This window comes from Molossus molossus, unplaced genomic scaffold (genome assembly GCF_014108415.1).
Source record: "Molossus molossus isolate mMolMol1 unplaced genomic scaffold, mMolMol1.p scaffold_m16_p_1, whole genome shotgun sequence".
Classification (NCBI taxonomy): domain Eukaryota; kingdom Metazoa; phylum Chordata; class Mammalia; order Chiroptera; family Molossidae; genus Molossus; species Molossus molossus.
The window spans coordinates 201,587,650-201,609,219 of NW_023425344.1; the positions used below are offsets into that span (position 1 = coordinate 201,587,650).

Below are 21,570 nucleotides of genomic sequence, written 5' to 3' on the forward strand. Positions count from 1 at the left end.
CTTCCTCTTCCCTTCCTTCTGGGTTTGTCTTTTAGAAAATCCTTTATTGTAGTTTTAGTTTGATTTTGTCTGTTTTATTTAATACAGCTATTTTGTTGTCTATTCTTTCTTTTTGTGTTTTGTTTTAAATTAATATTTTTATTAAGATAATTGTAGAGTCACTTACAGTTGTAAGAAATAATACAAGATCTCTTGTATTACTCAGTCTCCCCCAGTGGTAACATTTTGCAAAACTATAGTATAACCAAGATATTGACATTGATACAGTACACCAATCTCATTCAGATTTGCCTAGTTTTTTTTGTTTTCTGTGTGTGTTTGTGTGTGTGTGTGTGTGTGTGTGTGTGTGGTTCTCTACAATCTTATCACATGTGTCTTCACCACCACTGTCAAGATTCTGAACTATCCATCACCATAGTGATCCCTGGTGGTGTCCTTTTATACTGTAGCCACCTCCCTCTCTGTGTAACACCTTGTTTCCCCCATGAATTCCAGGCAACCACTAATCTTTTCTCTATTTCTAAAATGTTGTCATATCAAAAAATCACATAAATGAAATCATATAGTATGTAAGTAACTAGAATTGGCCTTCTTCAGTCAGCATGATTCTCTGGAGAGTTATCCAGGTTGCATGTATATAAATAGTTCATTCTTTTTTATTGCTGAGTTTCTATGGCATGGGTGTATATGTGCCACAGTTAGACAAATCACCTGTTGAAGGACATTTGGGTGATTTCCAGTTTGGGGCTATTATGAAAAAAAAACTGCTATGAACATTCTATACAGGTTTTATGTAAACATAAGTTTTCATTTCTCTGGGGTAAATGCCCAAGAGTAAAATTGCTGGGCCATATGGTAATTGTGTGTTGAGTGTTTTAAGAAATTGCCAGGTAATTTTCCAGAGTGGCTATACTATTTTTTTTTTTTTCTTTATTGATTTTAGAGAGAGAGGAAGGGAGAGGGAGAGATAGAAACATCAATGTGAGAGAACATTGATTGGCCGCTTCCTGCATGCCCCCCACTGGGGATTTGGCGCACAGCCTGGGCATGTGCCCTGACTGATAATCGAACTGGTGACCTCTTGGTGCATGGATCAACACTCAATCACAGAACCACACTGGCCGGGCATATTTACATACCATTTTAGATACCAGCAATGCATGAGAATCATTTTCTTTGCATCCTTGCCAGTATCTAGTGATACCACTTTTTTTTAAGCAATTCTGATAGGTGTATAGTGATATCTTGTTGTGATTTTAATTTGCATTTCCCTAATGATTCACAATGTTGACGAGGTTTTCATGTACTTGTTTGTCATCTATATCTTCTTTAGTGAAATGTCTATGAATGTCTTTTGCCCATTTTTTAATTATTTACTGTTGTTTTTCGAGTTATTTATATATTCTAGAACCAGTCTCTTGTGAGATATATGGTTGCATTTATATTTTACATTTAATTTAGTGATCCTTTTTTATTTCTTAGAGGCCAGTTCATTTTGGGTGAAATTAAAAAAAAAAAAATGTTTCTATTGATTTTTTAGAGAGAGAGGAAAGAAGAGGAAGAGAGAAAGCAGCATTGATGTGAGACTGTAACATTGATTGGCTGCCTCCTGCACGCCTCCTACTGGGGATGGAGCCCACAGCCTGGGCATGTGTCCCGACTTGGAATCAAACTGGCTACCTTCTGGTGCATGGGATGACATTCAGTCAACTGAGCCACACTGGCCAGAGCTTGAGTGAAATTTTATAGAAGGTGTCAGGTTTAGGTTAATGTTCATTTTGTGTGTGTATGCCTATGGATGTCCCAGTTGCTATGGCATCATTTGTTGGAAAGACCATCCATTAAATTGCTTTTGCATTCTGTCCGGTTTGGCTCAGAGGTAGAGCATCAGCCCACAGACCAATGAGTCGTGGGTTTGAGTCCAGCCAAGGGCACATACCTCAGTTATGGTTCATCCCTGGCCCTGGTTGGGGTCCTGCGGGAGGCAACCAGTCAATGTGTCCCTCTCACGTCGCTTTTTCTCTCTCTCTCCCTTTCTCTCCTACTCTATCTGAAGATAAATAGAAAAATATCCTCGGGTGAGGATTAAAAAAAAATTTGCTTTTGTACCTTTGTCAAAATCATTTGGGCATACTTGTATATATCTATTTCTGGGCTCTCTGCTCTGCTCCATTGATCCGTGTGTCTGTCTCTCTGCCAGTGCTACATTGTCTTGATTACTATAGCTACTTAATAATCCTTAATATAGGGTAGAGTGATTCCTCCCACTTTATTTTTCTTTGTCAAGATAGTTTTAGTTGTTCTTAGGCCAGTGCCTTTCCATATAAATTTCAGAATTAGCTTATCTATATCTACAAAAAAATCTTGCTAGAATTTTGATAGGAATTGCACTATGGGGAGAATTAACCTTTTTTTTCCTTTAAGTTCACTTATGTGTTTTTAGTTTTTTGTTTTTTTTATTCTGGACTGTAAAGCTCTTATTTATTTTTGTTTTCTCCTTATTTTTTATTGATTTTATGGAGAGAGAGAGGAAGGGGAGAGAGAGAAATATTGATGTAAAAGAGAAACATCAATTGGCTGCCTCCTGCACGCCTCCTGCACACCCCCTGCTAGGGATTGAACCTGCAATTGGGGCATGTGCCCTGACCGGGAATCAAACTAGGATCTCTCAGTCCATGGAATGGTGCTCAATCCACTGAGCCACACTGGCTGGGCTTTAAAGCTCTTTTTTTAAATTAAAGTATAGTTGACATACAATATTAGTTTCAAGTGTACAATATAGTGACTTGACATTCATATACTTTACAAAGTGATCACCATGAAAAGTACAGTATCCGTCTGTCACCATACAAGGTTATTGTGATATTATTGACTGTATTCCCTCTGCTATACTTTCCATCACCCAAAATATGGAACGCTTCATGAATTTGTCTGTCATCCTTGTGCATGGGCCATGCTAATCTCTGTATTGTTCCAATTTTAGTATATGTGCTGCCATAATGAGCATTGTGTTTTCAGTCTTATAGAAGTTTGTATTTTAGTGAAATTTGTAGTTTTTTTAAAATTCTTTCTGAATTTTATGTTTAATTTACTTATTCATTAAAAATTTATTTTTGGTAATCCTCACCTGAGGATATTTTTCCATTGATTTTTAGAGAGAGTGAAAGAGAGGAATGGTGGGAGAGGGAAGGAGGGAGGGAAACATCGATGTGAGAAAGAGACATCGATCAGTTGTCTCCCACACGACCCCAACCAGGGCCAGGGATCAAACCTGCAACCCAGGTATGTGCCCTTGATCAGGAATTGAACCTGCGACCCCTCAGTCCGTGGGCCAGTGATCTAACTGCTGAGCCATACTGGCCAGGGCTCATGTCTTATTTTTTTTTTTTTATTTAAATTTGTTTTTACTTTTTTTTTTTTTTTTATCCCCACTCGAGGACATTTTTCCATTTTTTGTACAGACAGAGTGGGAGGGAGAGCGAGGGAAACATCGATGTGAAAGGGACACATCGAGTGGCTGCCACCTACACGACCAACCAGGGTTGGGGACAAACTGCAAGCGAGGTACATGCCCTTAGCGGGAACCAAACCCGGGTCTCTCCGGACCGCAGGCGGACGCTCGGACCGCAGGCGGACGCTCTAACCGCTGAGCCAAACCGGCCAGGGCTCATGTCTTATTTTTATTTATTTATTTAAATTTGTTTTTACTTACTTTTTAGAGAGAGAGGAAGGGAGAGAGATAGAAACATTGATGTGAGAGAGAAAAATCAATTGGCTGCCTCCTGCACACCCCCTATTGGGGATTGAGCTAGAAACCCAGATGTGTGCCTTGACCAGGAATGAAACTGGGCCACTCAGTCCATGGGATGACACTCAGTCCACTTAGCCACACCGGCCAGGTGGCTCATGTCTAATTTAAAAAGAACTTCCTTGCCCTGGCTGGTGTGGCTCGGTGGTTAGAGCATCAGCCTGTGGACCAAAGGGTTGTGGTTCGATCCCGTCAAGGGCACCTCGTTGAAGCACGAGCAGGAGGCAACTAATCAATGTGTCTCTCTCACATCAGTATTTCTCTCTCTCCCTCCCTTCTACTCTGTCTAAAAATAAATAAAAAGTACTTCCTCGCCCCGAGATTATAAAATTATTACCCTGTATTTTTTTTTTCTCTAAATATTTTGGTTTTAAGTTTAGTTTTTAAAAACCATTTTGTATTCATTTTAGTGTACTGTAGGAATCTCATTTTTTAAAAATGTTCTGTTGACTAGTCAATTGTCCTTTCATCATTTAGTGAATATTCTTCAAAGATTTTAATTGATTTGAGATACCATCTTTATCATAATCTAAATTGTTACATATATTTGGATCTGTTGCTGGGCTTTCTTGTTAGTACAATCATCTGTTATATCATCATATCATACTTTTAATGATCTGTTGTGGGCCTATGAGATATTATGTCTTAGAGGAGGCGTAGCATGATATAACTAAATTAAGAGCTTAACTCTGGGGTTAGACTAGTTGAATGCCAATTCTACCATTTACTAGTTAGATGACTTAGTGCAAATTATTTCAATTCTCTAGACCTCAGTATTATCTATAAAATGAGGATTATAATATTATCTATATTATAGGGTTATTGTAAGGATTAAATATATTAATAATATATGTAAAACTCTTTTAATGTTATGTCACATATTAAGTGCCATGTAAGAGTTAGGCTATTGTAACAGGGTAAAGTTATCCTCATGTTTACTCTTCCTAGACTAGCTTTAAAAATGTTTTGTTATATTCTTTCCCAAATCCAATTCCCCTTTTGATTGGAATTACATTGACTTTATGGATTTAGGTTGAGAAAGAAATGGTCTTTATAATAATGTAACGGACTATTGCATTATCTATAATATTGGCTTACTGCCTAAGAACATGATGTATCTGTATCTCTTCATTAACTCAAGTCTAGGGTCTTGTGACAGTTCTGGACTTAATAAATAGACATAGTTTTCTGTTCTCATCTGATCCAAAACACAAAAAAAGAAATATTGGAACCTGTGTAAACTTTGTAAGTGTGACATTATTGGCTCATTTCCCCCCCTAGAGTAACAGCAATAGAAAAACATGATTCCGTAGACTACATCATTAGATGTTGTACTGTATATATAGGTGTTTGCACCTATGTTGGTTTTTTAAGCAGGTCTTCTCAGTGCTGTCTTACATTTCTTCACCCTAAAGTGTATGAGTGTTTAGATGAATAAAGAAGAAAAATTGAAGTAATGATAACCTTTAAAACAGTAATAATAAAACTCAGAATATATGTGAGTGTGTGTGTGTGTGTGTGTGTGTGTGTGAATATTAAGTGAGTATATTTAAATGAAACGTGCAAATGCAGTGGTTCTTAGAATTTGGCCATTGGGATTTTTCTAAGGGAGCTCCCTCTCCTACCCTCACCAATTCCCTACTCTAGGAAAGAATGCCTATATACTCAGTTTTTTCATTCACGATCCTCTTTCATCTCCTTAGTCTATTTTACTATCTGCCTATGAACTCCAGCTAGAATTTTTATATATTTTTAAGTTTTGGGGTGTTTTTTTTTTAGAGCAAGAAAGAGAACATCTTATTGTTCTACTTATTTTAGTATTCATTGGTCGATTCTTGTATGTGCCCTGGCCAGGAATCAAACCCAGAACCTTGGCATACGAGGATGATGCTCTAACCAACTGAGCTACCTAGCCAGGGCTAGACTTTTTGTATTTTTAGATTGTTTATTTTCCAGCCTGCATATATCAATTAACTGCTTCAAGAAAATAGCAAGGAGGTCAAAAGACTCTAATTCCAATGAGAGCTATAGAAGATTCGTATACACATGCACTTAAACAATGCTTGTTCCTGTTTTCCTGATTTTTCTCCCAGAATGTTTAGGTTTGATAGGTAGTATGTTTAGGTTTGATAGGTAGTTATGTTTTTATTAAGAAGGGATTGAGTTAGGAGTGAAAAACAAAATAACAGTTTTTGTTGTTGTTGTTAATCCTCACTTGAGGATATAGTTGGCCCTCATTTATCACGGTTAATAAGTTCCAGACTCTACCGTGATAAACGAATTTCTGCAAAGTAGGATTCTTTATTTATATACAGTTGTCCCTTGTCACTTCGTGCTTTGAAGGTTGTGGCTTCACTCTATCGCGGTTTTTTCAAATACCTCTGTATTTTTCCATTGGTTTTTAGATAGAGTGCGAGGGAAGGAGAGAGAAACATTGGTTGCCTCCCACATGACCAGGGCCGGGGATTGAACCTGTAACCGAGGTATGTGCTCTTGACCAGGAATTGAACCCAAGACACTCTAACTACTGAGCTAACCTAGCTAGGGCAAAATAACTATATTTTGATTAAGAAGTATTGCCCTGGACAGTTTTGCTCAGCGGTAAGAGTGTCAGCCTCTGGTCCAGAGAGACCCGGGTTTGGTTCCCACTAAGGGCATGTACCTCGGTTGCAATTTGTCCCCGGCCCTGGTTGGTCATGCGGGTGGCAGCCACTCAATGTGTCCCTTTCACGTCGATGTTTCTCTTTATCTCTCTCTCTCTCTCATCCTCTCCCTCCCTCCCACTCTATCTGAACAGAAAATGGAAAAATGTCCTCAGGTGAGGATAAAAAAAAAGAAGTATTGCCCTGGCCGGTTTGGCTCAGCGATTAGAGCGTCGGCCTGCGGTCCAGAGAGACCCGGGTTCGGTTCCCGCTAAGGGCATGTACCTCGGTTGCAGTTTGTCCCCGGCCCTGCTTGGGTTGTGAGGGTGGCAACCACTTGATGTGTCCCTTTCACATCAATGTTTCTCTCTCTCTCTCTCTCTCTCTCCCACTCTATCTGAACAAAATATATATATAAAAAAAAGAAGTATTGAGCTGAAAGATCATTAGAGATGCCAATCAGAATACAGCACTATATGTATACTATTCTTACAGTTTTTGTGTATGTCTGAAGTTTCTAATAAAATTTTGGGAGTACAGTACATATAAGTAAGTAAATAAATGTAATAACTATCAATTATGTAGAATAATGTATACTTTAAAAAAACTTTTATTATATATACCAAAAGTACACTAGGTATAAGCTTACAGCTTGATGAAGTTTTCACAATTTGAACACACCAATGTAACCAGCACCCAGATCAAGAAACAGGACATTACTAGCTCCTGGAAACTTCCTTTATGCTGTCTTATAGTCACAAGCCCCCTAAGGCTAGCCACTATGCTGACTCCAAACAGCATACATTAGTTTTGCCTGTTTTTAACTTTCATATATACTTTTGTGGCTGTGAGAGCCATAAATATAATTGCATATAGCTGTAGTTTGCTCATTCTCATTGCTCTGTAGTAATCCATTGTGAGAATATATCACAATTTATTTAACCATCCTACTGTTGATGAATATTTGAGCATTTATACTTTTAGATCACCTCTTACCCATTTGTCCATTTGTTTTATTTTAAACTCTTTTTCTTTATTGATGAGAGAGAGAGAGAGAGAGAGAGAGAGAGAGAGAGAGAGAGAGAGAAATCGATGAGAGAGAACATTGATTTTCTGCTTCCTGCATGCTCCCCACTGGGTATTTGGCCCACAACGTGGGCGTGTGCCCTGACCAGGAATCAAACTGGCGACTTCTTGGTGCATGGGTCGGCGCTCAACCACTGAGCCACACCAGCCAGGCCCATCTGATTTTTGTTTGTTTTTATATTTATTTTTGATACGTGCCTCTAGCGGGAACTAAACCCAGGACGCTCTGGTCCACGGGCTGATGCTCCAACCGCTGAGCCAAATTGGCCAGGGCCCATTTGTTTTCTTAAAATATTGTAGGGGCTATGGACATTTTCTGAAATACTCTGCTGAGGAAATCTGAAAATTTTTATCATTTCTCGACTTTAGAAATTCCGTAATGCTGAATATACACCTTTTAATTTAGAAACTTTGTCCACATATTTTCCAAACCCATTACCTCAGTTAACTTTTGCTGTATAAAAAATAGTCCAACTTAATGGCTTAGAACAACAATTATTTACTTAGCTTTTTTATTTCTTTATTCTGCATGTTAGCAGTTTAAGTTGTGCCAGACTTGGCTTACCTTGGTTGGGACAACTGAGCCACCTTCTCCATGGGGTTCTTCACTCTCTAGCAGGCTACATAAGGGTTAGTCACATGGTAGTTTCTCTCCTTAGGAAGAATATAGGATTTGTGCCAGGCCTCTTAAAGCTCAGGAAGTGAACTAACTGGCACTACTTTGCTTCCTCCACTTTCTGTTGGTGAAAACAAGTCACAAGGCTAGCACAGGTTCAAGTGGTAAAGAAGTAGGATTCCACCTCTTGATGAGAGAATTGCAAATGGGTGAGTTCAGGGAGGGGTGGAATTTGTGACTTGGGATTTATTGCTTTTAGGAAAATAAATCCCAGTGACCCATTGATTGACATCTTTTTGGTTTTGATAATATATTCATATAAACTTATTTTCATCTGTTTAAAACTGTTTGGAGGGATAAATGGACTAGGCCTATTTCATGTTAGTATGGCAATTTATTTATTTATTTATTTATTTATTTATTTATTTATTTATTTATTTATTTATTTTTATCCTCACCCAAGGACATTTTTCCATTTTTGTTCAGATAGAGTGGGAGGGAGAGAGAGAAACATCGACATGAAAGAGACACATCGAGTGGCTGCCTCCTGCACAACCCCAACTGGGGCAAGGGACAAACTGCAACTCTGATGTACGTGCCCTTAGAGGGAACCGAACCGGGTCTCTCTGGACCGCGGGCCAACGCTCTAACCCCTGAGCCAAACCGGCCAGGGCAGGATGGCATTTTAATTTTATTTGTTCTTCTTCCTTTCCCTGTTGTTTTTCTATGCTATCCATTTTATCATTCCAGATGCTTAAGAACACTTCTTTAACAAAGTCTTTTCTGACTTTGTGTCATTCCACCCCATCCCTACCCTGGCATCTTTCCTTTGAACCTCCCATGGCAGCATTTAGCATCTATAATGTTTTATTATATCCAGTTGTTTTTCTCTCTTTTTTTTTTTTTTATCTTTACCCGAGGACATTTCTTCCATTTTTTTGTTCAGATAGAGTGGGAGGGAGGGAGGGAGGGAGGGAGGGAGGGAGGGAGGGAGAGAGAGAGAGAGAGAGAGAGAGAGAGAGAGAGAGAGAGAGAAACATCGATGTGAAAGGGACACATCGAGTGGCTGCCACCCGCATCCCACATGACCCAACCAGGGCCGGGGACAAACTGCAACTGAAGTACATGCCCTTACCGGTAACCAAACCCAGGTCCCTCTGGACTCTGCAGGCCAACGCTCTAACTGCTGAGTCAAACTGGCCAGGGCAGTATATCCAGTTGTTTTTCTAAAGTCTATTTTCTGTTATTAGACTCTAAGCTTTTGTATGTATTCCAAGTCTGACATGCAAATCTTTTAAAATGATGGATGAATTGTGAGAAAGCTTCTAGAGTTTTTTCTTTACCAAATCTAGCTATTCTGCCCTGGCTGATTTGGCTCAGCGGTTGGAGTGTCGGCTCACGGACCAGAAAGACCCAGGTTCAGTTTCCGCTAAGGGCACATACCTCAGTTGCAGTTTGTCCCGGCCCCGGTTGAGGTTAAGTGTGTGGCAGCCAGTTGATGTGTCTCTCTCACATCAGTGTTTCTCTCTCTGTGTTCCTCTCTCTCTCCCACTCTATCTGAAATGCAAAAATGTCCTCAGGTGAAGATTGAAAAAAAAAAGAGAAGTCTAGCCACTCTATTTTATTACAGAGTTGTTTATCCTTGTGCTTCTGTTTGGATTTACTGCTGCTACTTTGACTAGATGACAGTTACTGTTCAGATTTAATAGTATCTAAACTGAGAAAGGTTAATATTACCATCCATATATGTAAATGATTGCTATTATTTCTGTTTGTACTACTCATGTTATTTGTATTAAATATATTGTTTCTCTTCTAAGATACTGTTCTTTTATTTAGAATCTAGTATTTTTACATAAATATGCCCTTAATAATTTGGAAGGTAGAATAATTTTATATGTATATATAAACATTTTATCTTTTTTTTCCTACCAGTTATCTGAGCCTTTGCCCTTGGGGACAAGGCATTTCCTCACCTTATAAGTCCTGTGTCTTTTTAAAAATTAATTAAATTTTTTTAGCATCTTTTTTTTTTTTCTTTATTGATTTTAGAGAGAGAGGAAGGGAGAGTGAGAGTGAGATAGAAACATTGATGAAAGAGAACATAGATTGGCTGCCTCCTGCATGTCCCCCACTGGGGATTGGGCCCACAACCTGGGCATGTGCCCTGACTGAGAATCAAACCGGCAACCTTTTGGTGCATGGGCCAATGCTCAACCACTGAGCCACACTGCCCGGGCAGTCCAGTGTCTTCTATAAAATCAGAAAAATGCCAGATGCTTAGTTTACCTGCTCTTTTAGCACTGAGGGTTTGAGACCTTGACCCGAGTTTCACCAACCAGATATATCAGCCCCCATATTTTCAGTCAGTTCCTGATGTCAAGGAACAATGGAAAACTGTTTATAGTGGTGGTGGTGACAGCACCATACAATGTCAGAAGCATCAGTGGTTTTATGATGGAGGCAGCAATGTTATCAGGCTGATAGTGTGTCATGATTTTGTTAGTGGTTCTGGTTGTGCCTCTTTCTGTGCCTGCTTGTTTTCTGAGCCTAACTCTGCAGATTTCCTGGGAGTTCTATGAGTTACCCACTAACCTTTCATCTTTTGCTTAAATTACCCAGAGTTAGTTTCTGTAAGCAGCCATGAAGCATAAGTAATTTAGTACGTAGTTGAATGTTGAGAGTAGAAACCACAGTACATATGAAAGAAATGTACTATTCAGAGATAAAACTGATGAAATATTAGATATATATTACACAGAAATGTGATGGCTTATATAACACAGATTATATGTGATATAAAGAAAGGAAAAATCAGTGGAAGAGAGTTTGGAAACAGGTTTATTTAAGGGATCTATTGAGTTTATTGGGACTTAAGTAATGGGTAGAATTTGGATAGAAAGAAATGTTTAGAAAGATACACGGAAGTCAGGAAATATAATTGTTACTGAGTGAAAACTGGAAGGAAAAAAGGAAGGAGGATGTTAGGATTATATATTTAAGTAGTCCAGAAAAGTGTGTGCTTTCATTCTTAGTAATTCTCATGACTAAGAATGTAACTGGGAATGTTACAAGTCTGCCTGTGAAAAATATGTAGACATTTATTAATTTCTTGTTTTCAAATTCCCTGAAGGCTATCAAAAAAAATTTTTTTAATCCTCACCTGAGGACATTTTTCTGTTTGTCTTCAGATAGAATGGGAGGGAGGGAGGGAGGGAGAGAGAGAGAGAGAAACAGTGACGTGACAGGGACACATCAGCTGGTTGCCTCCTGCATGGCCCCAACCAGGGCTGAGGACGAACCACAACTGAGGTACGTGCCCTTGACTGGAACTGAACCCGTGACTCTTTGGTCCATGGGCTGATGATGCTCTAACCACTGAGTCAAACCAGCCAGGGCTGAAACACTTTTTTTAAGGGGCAGGGAGATTTAGCTGTTCTCTCTCTCTCTTTAACTTTTAAAAAACTATTTGCTCTATGAATATACTTTTGAAACTCATGCTCCCTAAAATCTCTTGATATCCAGTGACCTACTTGTCTGTCAGCTATTTTAAGTCTCATGAAGCATATTGGAATTTTCTCTCACTTCTTTTTGTAAATATATTTTCATAGTTGACTTTGTCCAGATAAAAGTATATCTTTGCTCCCATGATTATTTTGCAGACTTTATTGTAGCACTGATTTTTCTTATTCTAATTTTTTTTTACATTTGATCCCCAGCCTCTCCTTCACCCCCATCCCTATCTATGAGCTCTTGGATAAAGACAGAGACTTGTATTTTTTTTAAAAATTTTTATTGATTTTTTAGGTAGAGATAGAAACATGGATGTGACAAACATTGGTTGACTGTCTCCTGCACGCCCCCTACTGGGGATCAAGCCCACAACCCCGGACAGGTGCCCTGACTGGGAATGGAACTGGGACCTCTCAGTCCATGGGAGGACACTCAATCCACTGAGCCACACCATTTACCCATACTGGCCAGACAAAACAGAGATTCTTTTTTTTTTTTTGAGAGAGAGAGAGAGAGAGAGAGAGAGAGAGAGAGAGAGAGAGGAAAGGAGAGGAAGAGAGGTAGAAACATCGATGAGCAAGAACATTGATTGGCCGCCTCCTGCATGCCCGGCACTGGGGATTTGGCTCACAACCTGGGCATGTGTCCTGACTGGGAATCAAACCGGCATCCTCTTGGTGCAGGGGTTGATGCTCAACTACTGAGCCACACCAGCCGGGCAAGATAGAGATTCTTATTCATCTCTGCATCTCCAGTGTCTGGCATGTAATTTATTGGACTCTATAATTAAAAAAAAAAAAAAAAGATTTAAGGAATTATTTCCTTAAATATTCTTTGAGAGGAGTTGAGAGAATTAAGATTTGCTTTAGCTCAGAGTTATGGACATTAAGTATTGTATAGCTGGCCTGGTATGTTGTGTTTTGTTTTTTTATTTGTGTGAAAACACTTATGATACCTTGGTCAGATGGGATTTGTTTTGGGATGTAGTGATTTTCAACAGTTCACTAGCTGTAGCCTATAATTGTGTGGTTATGCTTTTTTTTTTCTTTTTTCGATAGACTATTCTTTAAAAAGGTTCTAGATTTACAGAAAAATTGAGACAATAGTACAGTTATCATATATCCCACACCCATATTCCCCCATTATTAATATCTTACTCTAGTTAGTATGATACCTTTGTTACTGTTACTGAACTAATATTAAGATGTTGTTATTAACTAGCTTCTATACTTTATTCAGATTTCCTTATTTTTTGCCAAATATTCTTTTCTGTTCTAGAATTCTATGCAGGAGACCACATTACATTTAATTATGTCTCCTGAAACTCTTCTTCACTGTGACAGTTTTTCAGGTTTTCCTTGTTTTAAAATTTTTTTATTGATTGATTTTAGAGAAAGAAAGGAAGGGAGGGGAGAGAAAAAGAGATTTGTTCTACTTATTTATTTTTTTAACTTATCTTTATTGTTGAATGTATTACAGATGTTTCTCATTGTTCCCCTATTGACCCCCTCTTTCCCACTCCCGCCCCCCTCCTGCCTTTCCCCACACTGTTGTCTGTGTCCATTGGTTATGCATATATGCATGTAAGTTCTTTGGTTTATTTCTTCCCACTCCCCAACACCCCTTCCCTTTGAGGTTTGTCAGTCTAACAACCAATTTGTACTTCTTAATCCCTTCACCTTTTTCACCCATTCTCCCAACCCCCCTCCCAGCTGGCAACCAACAAAATATTCTCTGTATCTATGAGAATGTTTTCTGTTCTGCTTGTTCGTTTTGTTTGTAGATTCAGTTTCGATAGATATGTATTCGTTGCCATTTTGTTTGTTCATATTTTTTATCTTTTTCTTTAAGAAGACCCGTCAACATTTCAAATATTAATGGTTTGGTGGTGATGAACTCCTTTAGCTTTTTCTTGTCTAGGAAACTCTTTATATGGCTATCGATTCTAAATGACAGCTTTGCAGGATAGAGTAATCTTGGTTGTAGGTTCTTGCTTTTCATTACTCTGAATATTTCTTGCCACTCCCTTCTGGCCTGCGAAGTTTCTTTTAGGAAATCAGAGACAATATTATGGGAACTCCCTTGTAGGTAACTAACTGCTTTACTCTTGCTGCTTTTAAGATTCTCTCTTTGTCTTGAACCTTTTGCATTTTGATGATGATGTATTTTGGTGTAGGCCTCTTGGGGTTCATCTTGTTTGGGATTTTCTGTGCTTCCTGGACTTGTATGTCTGTTTTCTTCACCAAGTTAGGGAATTTTTCTGCCATTGTTGTTTCAAATAGGTTTTCTATTTCTTGTTCTCTCTCTTCTCCTTCTGGCACCCCCAAGATGTGAATGTTGGCATGCTTGAAATTGTCCCAGAGGCTCCTTACACTATCCTCATTTTTTTGGATTCTTTTTTCTTTTTGCTGTTGTGATTGGGTGTTTTTTGCTTCCTTATATTCCAAATCGATGATTTGCTTCTTGGCTTTTCCCACTCTACTGTTGAATCTGTGTAAATTTTTCTTTATTTCAGTTAGTGCCTCCTTCATTTCTGACTGTGCATCTTTCATTTCTGACTGGCCCTCACTAAGTTCACTGAGGTTCTCAATAAGTTCATTGAGCATCCTTATAAGCAGTGTTTTGCACTCTGCATCTGTTAGGTTGCTTATCTCCATTTTGCTTAGTTCTTTTTCTGGAGTTTTGTTCTATTTCATTTGGGACCTGTTTCTTTGTCTCCTCATTTTGGCTGCCTCCTTGTATTTGTTTCTATGTATTACTTAAGGAGAAGTATTGGGCTAGCTGAGACCAGATGCTGCTTGTTTGAAAGAATTTAGGAAAACCTGAAGCAGGATCCAAGACAGGCCAATCCTATGGTAAAGCAACTGGCAATAGCTTGGATGGGCCTGAAAGTTGGGTGGGGCGGGGCCTCAGGGAATTACCACAGTGGGGCAAACGGTGTGAGCCAAGTTGCTGGAGTCCCAGATATGGCGCCTGTCTGCCGCCCCAGGGCAGGGCTCACCAAAGGAACAAAGGCCTCTGACAACACGTTTGTCCAGGAGAAAGCTGCCTTCTCCGTGCTGGAGCCTGGAGGTTGCCAGTCTGGGTAAGTCCGTGCGCTTACTTAGGAGGAGCTACCTGGGGCTCCAGCTGCCTCAGTCGCCCTCAGTCTCAGTTCCTGCTGATTTTTCCAGTCAGAAGTTAACAGGTCTTCCTGGTACTGGAACTCTGAGCTGGGTACCTGGTGTGGGACAAGGACCCCTCACTTCTCAGGGAGGACCTTCCCAGCCGAGGTATCCCTCCTGATTTTTATCCACCACACATGGGTGTGAGACCAGCCCATCACGGCCTCGCCCCTCCTACCAGTCTCCGTGTGGCTGCTTTAATTCTGTAGTTGTAGGGCTTTCATTCAGCTTGATTTCAGGTGGGTTTTTTTTTGTTTTGTTTTGTTTTTAATCCTCACCCGAGGACATTTTTGCCATTTTTGTACAGATAGAGTGGGAGGGAGAGAGAGAGAGAGAGAGAAACATCGACGTGAAAGGGACACATCGAATGGCTGCCACCCACACGACCGACCAGGGCCGGGGACAAACTGCAACCGAAGTACGTGCCCTTAGCGGGAACCGAACCCGGGTCTCTCCAGACCGCAGGTCAACGCTCTAACCGCTGAGCCAACCCGGCCAGTGCTGATTTCAGGTGGTTTTGAATGATGGTTGTTCTGTAGTTTAGTTGAAACTTTGATGTGGTTGTGGGAGGACCCGATACCACATTTACCTATGCCGCCATCTTGACCGGAAGTCTGTTCCACTTATTTATGCATTCATTAATTGATTCTTGTATGTGCCCTGACTAGGGATTGAACCCATAACCTTGGTATATTGGGATGACGCTTTAACCAGATTTTTCTTGTTTTTGATGACCTTGACAGTTTTGAGGTGTTGTGATCGGATATTTTGTAGTAGAATGCCCCTCAATTGGTATTTATCTGATGTTTCCCTCAGGATTAGACTGGCGTTAATGGTTTTGGGGAAGAAGAATCACAGAGGTAAAGTAACATTTTCACCCATTATCTCAAACGTACGTAATTTATCATTGTTGATGTTGCACTTGATCATCTGGCTAAGGTAGTATTAGTCAAGTGTTTATACTGTCAGGTTACTCTTTCCCCTTCTTTTGATACCATACTCTGTGGAGGGAAGTCACTATGCGTAGCCCACACTGAAGGAGTAAGGAGTAAAGTGTTCTCCCTCCTTGAATCAGAATTATCTACATAAATTATTTGGAATTCTTCTGCATGGGTGATTCTGTATGCTTTTTAATAATTCGATTATGATGGTAAGGGATGTGGAGAGCTGCGAGGTGCTTGACAGAACTCCTCAGCTCCAAGTGTCTTGTCCCTAGGTTCTTTTTTTTTGTAGATAAAATCCTGTCAGGTACTCTAAGTAAACACTATTGGGTTATGATTTATTGGTCTAGATTGTGTATATTTCACTGCCTTTTGCTGCCTAGACTTTCTTGAAAATGATGTTAGCTTCTGGAAAACACTAAGAGCTTTGTCTATGACCCTGTGTCCAAAGAAAACTGTACCTGATGGTTTATGAATAGTCAGCTTCAGTTTTAAGGAAGGAGAGAAGGTTTTTATGACTACATACAGCCACAATGCACATTGAAATAATTATTTGTCATACTGCTTTAGGAACCAAAGACCAAGTCCCACCGGAGTAAATAAAAGAAGGTGTATGTCTTCACTTTTTCTTTTTTTCAAAAAAAGTATTTAATTGTTGCTCTGGCCGGTTTGGCTCAGCAGTTAGAGTGTTGGCCCGCGGGCCGGAGAGTCCCAGGTTTAGTTCCTTCTAAGGGCACCTACCTTGGTTGCAGTTTGTCCTTGGCCCCAGTTGGCCTCGTGTGGGTGGCAAACACTCGATGTGTCTCTCTCACATCAATGTTTCTCTCTCTCTCTCTTCCTCTCTCCCTCCCACTCTATCTGAAGATAAATGCAAAAGAATATCCTCAGGTAAGGATAAGAATAAAAGTATTTAATTGTTTTTTAAATTATTATACAGTAAAATTGACTTGTAGGGGATGGTACAGTTTCATAAATTTTAAGCCATTTTTCATGTAATTATCACCAACATCAGGATACATAAATCATTCCCCCCAAAAATCTTTTTTTTATAATTATACTCACCCCTCACCTCTTACCTCTGGCAACTACTGTTCTCCATCTTAATAGTTTGTCTTTTCTGAAATGTCAGATAAATGGAATCATCCATCTATGCCTTTTGTAAGTCACACAGGTTGTTTTCTTGGATAATAAAAGCAAAATTGTGTAGTATTTTGTATTCTTCCTGCATTTTTCTTTTGCAGTGTACTTAATAATATCATCAGGTTTTCCAGCAACTGGTTTTGATTTGAGTTCTTCTGTTTCTTTCTCCAATTCCTTCCACTCTTCAGGGAGCCTGCTAGTTAAGTATTCTCTCCACCTTAGATTTCCTGGTTCCAGAAGTGGCTGGTGAAGCCACCCTATCTTGAACAGGACCCTCCATGGCTGCCAGCCCACTGTGGCCTCATGGTTCACATCCAGGCAGCACAGTGGCCATAGCAACTTCTGCTCTGGCAACTGCAGCTGATCCTGATGTAGACTCCATTGCAGGTTAAAGATTGGTTCCTCCTGGCAGCCCCATCCCAGCATCTCCTTCACTTTTTTTTAAATGTTGATATCTGATATATGATTACAATAAATATTTCACTAGTAATGGTCCATTAGTTTAGATCAGTGATTCTGAGCATGGTCCCTAGATATGGGCAGCACCATCATATGGAAATATGTCAGGAATACAGGTTCCCATCTCTGTCCCAGACTTACCATCTCAGAAACTTAGGGGTTGCGGCCCAACAATCCTTCTGAACAATTCCCTTCCTCCACTCATGATGGTTCTGATACATTCTAAAGTTTGAGAAACTGTGTTGGTTTATTGAGTGTACATGGTAGCCTAGATAGCAGTTCCTATAGCATATTTCTTTTCTTATAGAGTAGCATTTGCTTTTCCTAAAGGGCCATGAAATATTTCCTCTTTTAATCAGTGTCTGACTTCTACTATTCTGCTTCCTAAAAATCACACTTGCTGAACTGATAAAGCTAGAACAGGGGTTAGTAAGCCACAGACTGCAGGCTAAATCAGGGCCACCTCCTGTTTTTGTAGTCTGTGAGCTAAGAATAGTTTTAACCTTTTTTTAAAAAATGGCTTTATTGAGATGTAATTCACATATTATAAATTTTACCCATTTAAAGCATACATTTCAAACTTTTTGAGTATATTCACATAGTTGAATAGTGCATCAGTATCTAATTTTAGAACATTTATATGTCCCCCAAAATAACCTTGTATACTTTTGCATTTAGCCTCCACTTCTTCCAAATACTGCCCCCTCCACCACTCTAGCTCCAAGTAACCACTAATCTGCTTTCTGTCTCTAAATTTACCTATTCTGGACATTTTATATAAATGGAACTATACAATAAATATGTGTTCTTTTGTGACTAGCTTCTTCACTTGGCATAATTTTTTTCCTTTATTGATTTTAGAGAGCGAGGAAGGGAGAGGGAGAGAGAGACAGAGACATTGATAAGAGAGAACATCCATTGGGCATGTGTCCTGACCGGGAATCAAACCGGTGACCTCTTGGTGCATGGGTCAGTGCTCAACCACTGAGCCACACCAGCTGGACAGCATAATGTTTTTAAGGATCATTCATTTTATAGCATGATTCAATATTTTATTCCTTTCTGTTGTCAAATAATATTCCATTGTATGGACACACAACATTTTATATATCCATTTGTTGATGGATATTTGGGTTGATATTAGTTTTTAAATGGTTGAAAAACATCAAAAGGAGAACAATGTCTTATGATATGAAAATTATATGAAATTCAAATTTTATTGTACATAAATAAAGTTTTATTGAAACACAGCTATGCTTGTTCCTTTATGTATCATCTGTGGCTATGTTCATGTTACTGTGGCAGAGTTGTATAGCCTTCAGAGCCTAAAATATTTACTGTTTGGCCCTTTGTAGAAAAGGTTTGTCAACCCCTAATCTTGAACAGTGTTTCTCATTCCTTTTGTTCGTGGTTTTTTCCCCCCAAGGAGGCTTTTTAGACATTTTCTACCTAATTGCCTCATCACGTATTATTTTAATACCAGATGTATGCTGTATATCTCTATATATTCTTGCCCTGTGGTGGAACCCAAGTCATCATAATATTGTATGATTATTTTGCCCCCTCATTTTCGACACCCTCCATGAAAATGCATTCTCTAGAGGAGTGTTCTGGTTAGGTTCATTTCCCTCCATTGTTGCATTAGAGGGTGAAAAAAATTTTTAGATGGATTAGACTTCCCTCAGAAATTTCTGGTGTTGAGGTGTTCAAATAGTATGTTAGGATCTACAGTTAGATCTCTAAGCTAAGATATATGACTGTCAACATATGACCACAATTTATTGCGATCTTGGCATTTAAAAATTTTGATGAGTCTTCACCAAAATATTTTAGACTTTTGCTTTACTTCATACACTAGTTTATTGTAGAGTTTATTAGTAAATTTGGCTATATGCAGAGGCCAGAGGGTTTAATTTTTTAAAATTTGTACCAGCTGGTTTAGGTCTGCATTTCTCCTATATCTTATAATACATTTTTTATAAGATTATTTTATTCTCATCCCCACTCCTACCTCCCATCCTCATCTTCTTCCTTAGAGCATCTAGAGAAGAAAGAGTAGGTGGGACATTGTGAGGATTGAAAGGCTGGAGAGAAGAAGGGCTGGTAAAAAGAGGAGACTCTAATTTAAGGCAGGGGAACACTAATACTAGCTATCTCTTTTTTTTTGTTTTTTGGGGTTGTTGTTTTTTTAATCCTCACCCGAGGACATTTTTCTATTTTTTGTTCAGATAGAGTGGGAGGGAGGGAGAGGAAGAGGGGCGGGGGGACATCGACGTGAAAGGGACACATTGAGTGGCTGCCACCCGCATGACCAACCAAGGCTGGGGACAAACTGCAACAGAGGTACATGCCCTTAGCAGGAACTGAACCCGGGTCTCTCTGGACCGCAGGCCGACGTTCTAACCGCTGAGCCAAACCGGCCAGGGCAGTAACTCTTTTCTTTTTGTTACTTGTTGGTGGCTTTGTGTTTAGCAATCCAGAACAGGTCATTAATTTTGATGAAAACAGATAGTTTTTTTTAACTAAATAAAAACCTCAAGTCTAACAGCAAAACAAAGTCCATATTAGTCCCCTTCCTCTTCTGCACCAAATAGGATATATACATGGAAAAAAAGAGTTGCATTTCCCTGGAAGGAGAATAATTGGAAGAGTGGAGCACTGTGAATGAATTGCACTGGGATTGGGACTGATTTTATAGAAGGAATTGTTATTCAAGTAGAATGTCTTCTCTTTGCTCTTGCCTTTTGAGCCCTGCTATTTACTGAAGTTAAACTTTTGGTCTCTTTAATTTAAGTGGGTCCTTCTGAGATAGGTGAGTCTAGAACCCACTCCCCAGAATATATTTTTCTAGGCTGTGTGAGAGTAGAGGAGCTTAGAAAAGAGCCTATCTTTCTCAAACTTTGAATTTGCCTTATAATATGTATAGGTCTCTTGGGCGAAATTAAAATTACAACTTTGTCTGAATTAAAATATATATTTTATTGTATTTATTGGAATGACACTGGTTAACAAAATTATACAGCTTTCAGGTACATAGTTCTATTATATATCTTCTGTACACTGTATTGTGTGTTCACCACCGAAAGTCAAGTCTCCATCCCCCAACACCATTTATTCCTACTATACCCTCCTCCACCTTCTCCCAGACCCCTGCCCCTGGCAGTCACCACACTGTTGTCTATGTCCATGAGTTCTTTCTCCTCTTTTTTTTCCCCTCAATCCCTCTACCCAGCATCCCCTCACAGCTGTTAGCCTGCTCTCTATCTATGAGTCTGTTGCTGTTTTGCTTGTTGGTGTTAGTTCATTTTGTTTGTTAGATTCCACATACGAGTGAAATCATATGGTACTTGTCTTTCTCTGACTGGCTTATTTCACTTAGCATAATGTTCTCCAGGCCCATCCATACTGTTACAAAGGGTAAAATTTTCTTTTTTTTTTTTACTGCCAAGTAGTATTCCATTGTGTAAATGTACCACAGCTTTTTTATCCACATATCTACTGATGGACACTTGGGCTGCTTCCATGTCTTGGCTATTGTGAATAACACTGCAACAAACATAGGAGTGTTATGTATTCTATGCAATTTGTGTTTCAAGTTTCTTTGCATAAGTTCCCAGAAATGGAATCACTGGGTCATAAGGCAGTTCCTTTCTTTTTTTTAATTATTATTTTTTAAATCCTCACCCAAGGATATGTTTTCATTGCTTTTTAAGAGAGAGAGAGAGAGAGAGAGAGAGAGAGAGAGAGAGAGAAACATTAATGTGAGAGAGAAATATCAGTTGGTTGCCTCCCATATGTGCTCCTACTGGGGATTGAACCCACAACCTAGGTATGTGCCCTGACCAGGAATTGAACCTACAACCTCTTGGTGTACAGGATGATGCTCCAATCAACTGAGCCACCTGGCCATGGCTCCATTTTGAATTTTTTAAAGTAACTCCATACTGCTTTCCACAGTGGCTATACCAATCTGCATTTCCACCAACAGTGCATGAGGGTTCCCTTTTCTCCATATCCTCCCCAACGCTTGTTTGTTGATTTATTGACGATAGTCATTCTGATAGGTATGAGGTGCTACATTATTGTGGTTTTAATTTGCATTTCTCTGATGATTAGTGACAGTAAGCATCTTTTTATATGTTTATTGGCCATCTGTATGTCCTCTTTGGAGAATTGTCTATTCAGGTCCTTTGCCCACTTT

General features: G+C 39.3%; 1 non-coding gene across 1 annotated transcript; it reads right to left on the reverse strand.

Annotated features, from left to right (window-relative positions):
• Positions 1–2,903: 2,903 nt before the first annotated feature.
• Positions 2,904–3,007, reverse strand: LOC118621547. The gene has a single exon (XR_004957723.1). It is a non-coding gene; the product is annotated as a U6 spliceosomal RNA (small nuclear RNA).
• Between the last annotated feature and the right edge of the window lie 18,563 nt (positions 3,008–21,570).